This window comes from Centruroides vittatus, unplaced genomic scaffold, assembly GCF_030686945.1.
Source record: "Centruroides vittatus isolate TY-2023 unplaced genomic scaffold, ASM3068694v2 contig_754, whole genome shotgun sequence".
NCBI classification, from domain to species: domain Eukaryota; kingdom Metazoa; phylum Arthropoda; class Arachnida; order Scorpiones; family Buthidae; genus Centruroides; species Centruroides vittatus.
In genome coordinates, this window is record NW_027122490.1 from 1,075,014 (window position 1) to 1,081,013 (window position 6,000).

Genomic DNA, 6,000 nt, shown 5'->3' on the forward strand with positions numbered 1-6,000 from the left:
AAATCTTTTTAAAATATATTTCTGGACGAGTACGTCTTACAAGTTTTAAAGCAATGAATTGAAAGACTTAACGTTATATAATTTTAAAACTTTTTGCTATAAAATCTCTGCAAAAAAGAAAGATTTAATATAAAAAATATTAATCAAACTTTATTCTAAAAATATTAAGAAATTGAATCTTTTCAGAAAAAACTGCGTATCATTAGGATTATTTGAACAGTTGTTTGAAAAACCTTTAAACTTTACATAATAATATGTATTTATGTTAACCAGGATTTTATTTGCTACGGAAAATCAAAAAAAAAAAAAATCAGATTAAAAATAATCTAGTACAACCTAAAATTTAAAGTCTAATAAAAGTTTACATTTATATTCATATATTTATTAATTTAGGATTTTCAAATATACCGGTATAAATTTTATTAAAGCGGTCTTCAAAACTTTATAATATAACTAAGCTGGCTATACCATATGTGTTAAGTTATTATCATTAACACCTGTAACAATTACATAATGTAATTTACGGTCGATGGTTTTTGGTTTAGGGAACTCTAATATTGTTTCAATCTTTATGTATCAAAATTTGTATTCCCAGATAGAAGTTCTTTTTAAGTCAATAAATATATTAAATATAAAAGTTTATGAGCTAAATATGCACCTAAGATTAAAAATGTGTGGGTTTTAATGAATACTGATTCTATGAACTTTGAGTGCATGCCAAATATTATTTTAATAGCTTGATGATTAGAATATTTGGCATGTTTTGCTTATTCTTTTCATGGAACGGAAAAAAGCTGAAATGAAGTGCTAAGCAAGCCCGAAGCACTTGATTTTTGCGTAAATGAGTGTAATTGAATAAATCGACAACTCGGATTTTAAATTGGATTAAATATACATATATATATTTTTTTTATCAGGATTATATTTCATCAGATGACAATGGGGCTAATATGCTAGAATATATATTTATGTGTTATTTGTAACTAACAAAGTAAAATTCTATTGTTTCATTAAAATATGAAAACAAATAAAACTTAATAATATATTATTTTTAAAATATTTACTATATTTTTATGAAATATATTATTATTGTCATCATTTATCTTTAAAAATAAATTTAAAAGTTGATATTAAATGATTGTTGGTGTTTCTATTACGTTGAAAACAATGATAAAATTGAAATTTTAAACTAACTTTTTAATTTAAAAATTATCAAAAATCTTAAATCTCAAACATCATTTACTTTGAAGTTTATAAAAGAATTTTACATAATTTCATAATAAATCATATTAAAAATATAGATATTCAGATAAGTATAAACCTTGGGATAAACCATTTATTTTATTGCTCCTAGTACGGACAAACTCCGGATAGATGGAGTGGAATGTTATCAACTCTGGCACACTTCCATCTACTTATATTCACGAATTTGCAGGTCCTTCAATTGGAAGTATTGTATTAATTTAATTTCTATTATTTCGATTTTTTTGCTTCTGATAATGAAAGGAAAAATATAAAATTGATTCATTCAATGTAAAATAGTCTTAGGTAATTGGTACTATCTATAACACTGATTTAAATAAAAACATGTACTTATGTCGAAATATATATAATATACAATTATAATTTCGATCGCCTTCGATAGTATTGACATGAAAAGAGGCAAATTTTTTTTAATTGAAAAATACACTTAATGATAATAGCTTTTTAAATGTACAATATATTTTTTTATTTAATTGGTTCAATTTTTATTATTCAAAAATAATTAAAACTAAAATTTAATTCAGTATAATTTATTCTTATCGACTGTTAATTAAAATTTAGTTTTATCTTAATAATATCGTTTATTTTATTTAATTAAATCTGAATTACGTATTCATGCATATAATTATAATTAAAAATAATTTTATAATTAAATTCCTTTAAATATATAATTTTGTTTCGAAATTTAAAATATGAATAATTATGTAAAATGATTTAATATCGGTTATATTTTTCATGAAAATTTTATTGATATTTTCTCAATTTTAACTTTTTCCAGCAAGAATTAGAATTAGAATTAATACGTTCTGCGTTGAATAAGCTAAAGATGGTAAGATCTATAGACTAGATACATTACCTAAGTCCATCGAATCTGTGGTCATCTATTTGGTTCAGATACTTAAATTATTCTGCTTATTACTCTTTTGAGCATTTTATTAAATACTTAAAAGATATAAGCATTGATATTGTATAAATGCATATGTAGGGTGTCCAAAAATATATACAAACTTTGAATGTTAATAAGTTCTATATTTTCTTAATTTTAATTTAATAATTTTTTAATCTACATTAAATCTTATACTATAAAACTGAAATGTAAATTATAATATTAAATTAAAGTAAGAAAATAAATATATAACGCATTAGCAAAGTGTGTATGCAGTATATTTTTGGGGACAATTTGCAATTCAAATATAATAGTCAAAAATATTAAATGTACAGTACATGTATATATATTTATTTTATTTTAAACATTGACATTGAAAAGTTTCAAACACATGCATTTATTAATTTTTAAATTTAAGCTGCATTTTTTTAATCTTTAACTTTTTATATGTTGCGATACAACTTGTTTTCGTCTCTATAATCTATTTTAATAATTTAATTTTGTATTATGTATATTAAATTAAATATTCTTTTAATATACTGTCTATAAAAATAAAATATTGTCTAATCTTATAATATAATGGTTAAATAACAAAAAGTAATGATTACAAAATTGAAAAATAAAACTGAATTTAAATTTTTTTAAATATCAATCTATTACAAAACATTTTGTTTCTTCGTTTAAAATTTTACGCTTAATTATTTCAAAAGAAAAATAAAATATAAATAAAATATTACAGTTTACGAATATCAATGTAAATAAAATTATAAATTTTATTTTAATATGAAGCAAGAGAAAGAGCTTTAAAAAAATTATTAAACAAATATTGTCAAATATCGATTATAAAAACGTAAGATCATTTAAAAGGTTTAACAAAATAAATATTTTACTTAACATATATCAATTATTAAATAAATTGCAAAATAATTTCTATTCAATTTTAAAAATAATTATATTTTAAAGCTTTTATTTGATTTAACAGTTATGCATCGCTTAATGATAATATTTAGTTTTGATATTTATATTGTATATAGTTTTATTTGTTGAATATTCAAACTAAAAGAAAAAAAATTAAAGTCTTTTTAAAGAATTCTAAATAAGATTTTTAAATAAAAGGCATTAATTTTATATACATACTTTTTAAATGTACTTGTACAGTACCTTGTGTCAATAACTGTACAATCAAAGATTACATCAATTGACAAGATTGTTTCAATATGAAAAATAACGTTTTTCTGTCATGAATTTATTCAAATATATATATTTAATATTTTCAAATTTTATATAAATCAAGAAATGAATAAAGCACACAGTAGCTTGTTTAAAAAAACAATTAAAAAAACAATTGATTATGTCATTCTAACAGAAATTCTACACTTTCTTTAAGTGATAAAATCTTGAAACTAAAATATACTACTTCGATAACTTATTCAAATAATGAAACAATGCCATAAATCATGATGTTAATCAGTATTTATAAATATTTGTTTTTATTGCTTTCGTTAGTATGCATCATTACACGTTTTATCACTTAATCAGTATTACAGTAGTCGATATTTAATATTCAGAAATTGTTTATAAAAGATTTATGGCTTTTTTTTTCTTTTATAATAATTAAAGTATTATTAGAGATTAAATTAATGAACATCATTATGTAAGAAATTTTACATAATATTATTGCATAACGATATAAGTTGTATTATTATTGAAAAACAGTTTACTAGTAAATTTTCATAACGTTTTAAAAAAATAGAAATAAAACTTAAAATAAACTTATGCTATCGATCATTTTAGTTATTTATAAATGAAGTTAACATATTATGATGCTTAAAATAATAATAATATTTACAATTTCTAGATAAATTGATTTTCAATCAACAATTCACTTTAGCAATTATAGCAGTGAGCCCGTTGAAAATATTAAATTACTGCTGTATTAGATCTATATCTACATTCAAAATAGTGTTTAAATTAAGTAAGAGAATAATTGTGTATTTTTCATATTTTTAAAAATTTTTATAATTTAGGTATTCTTGAAACCGTGTTTTCTTATATGTTGAGCATCAAACACAAGACCGTGTTATTTATTAAACACTTGGCACTTTTCCACTTCTATTAGTTGATACTAATAGAAGTGGAAAAGTGCCAAGTGTTTAATAAATAACACGGTCTTGTGTTTGATGCTCAATTTTTAAAAATGTTAATAATTGAAATAAAATAAAATCAAAAGTCGGGAGGAAGGATAATGTAAATAAAATTTTCTGTTATTCGTTTTAGAGGAAAATAAAAGAAGAAAAAACTAGAAACAGAAGGAAATAAATTTTTTGTTAAAAGTGACTCATGTTCTAGCTAATAACGATTGTCTAGCAAGCTGGACTTCCCAGTTTCTTTTTTATTAGTTGGTCTCAGACACAAAATATTATGATTAGTGTTTAAATTGATATTGAATGCATAAATTTTTAAAATTGTACAGTATTAAACACACTTTTAATAAATTCAATATATATTTTTTTTTAAATTAAGGTGTAAATCGTGATCGAAATATCTTTCAAAGTTGTAATTAAAATCAAAACGTTGTATAAATAGTATACAACTTTACGTATACTAAGTATGAAAGCACATGATGTGACCTATTGTAATGTAACACAGCGTGGTCTTTGATATTGTTAATGTGGTTGCGATATTAATGCAATACAAAGAAACCAGCAAATGGTTAATGATATATCTCATAGCAAGGATGAAACTATATTTAACATACTTTTAATGTATGTTAATTACATAATCATAAGTTTTCTATAGGTAAAAGTTATTCGTATTTAATTAATAACTACAGCAGACCTATTTACCAGACAAAGAATGGAGCCGACATGCTAGATCTTAAAATGTGTATTATTCCGCCTCAGTTGCTAAGCAAGAAGTTAAATTAGATCTTATCACGAAAAAGTTAAATTTTTTATATCAACATTGTTTCTACTTTATAATTTATCTTTCTCTTCATGATGAATGCAATAACTATTATCCGTCCGCAAATATAAACACATTAAAAATTAATTAGAATTATTTTAAAAACTTTTTTATCCTGAGGACACCGTAGAATTTTTTTTTTTTTTTAATTCTCAACAAGAAGTCAATTAGGCTCACAGTAAGTGATCAATAGCAAACAACGCGGTCCGACATAACGGGATCGAAAATCCATAAATTTGATCTGGGCTCAAACTCTGCCCTTAGAGCGATAAGCTAGTATGTATCTACTTATTTATCCGGCTGTACTTTTTTATAATCTTTATAATTCCATATAAAAACACCATTAACTTTTCGATATCGGCTCCTTTAACACTAACTATATACTATCGAAATTGTTACGAGAAGAATATGAATTCGATTTGTCTCTGCATAGCCATACATTTAATATTTTATGTACTGTACATATTTTTATTTTATTGAATTATTTTTTTAATATATTTTTTTTGATATATTTTTTTAATATTTAGTTTGTCATATTAACGTATAAGCATGTCTATAGTCTACCAACTATGTCCTATATTATATAATTATATTATATAATTATTAGATAAATATACTATTATATACTAAATAAATAAATATACTATATTATTAAATAAATAATACTTATTGTTCTGATAACATATAAGTTAAGAGATAATATATAATCTATATTTAGTTAAGTTAGAGTTATATTTATTATATACAAACCGTATAGATTTCATAATATTTTTTATTGGACTGCAATTTGAAAAAAATTCTAGACCTGTAAATCTCCCAAATTCTCCAAATCCAGAAAGTCCGGATTTGCAGAATTTATGTATTTTTGAGTTTAAAGTTTCTTAAAT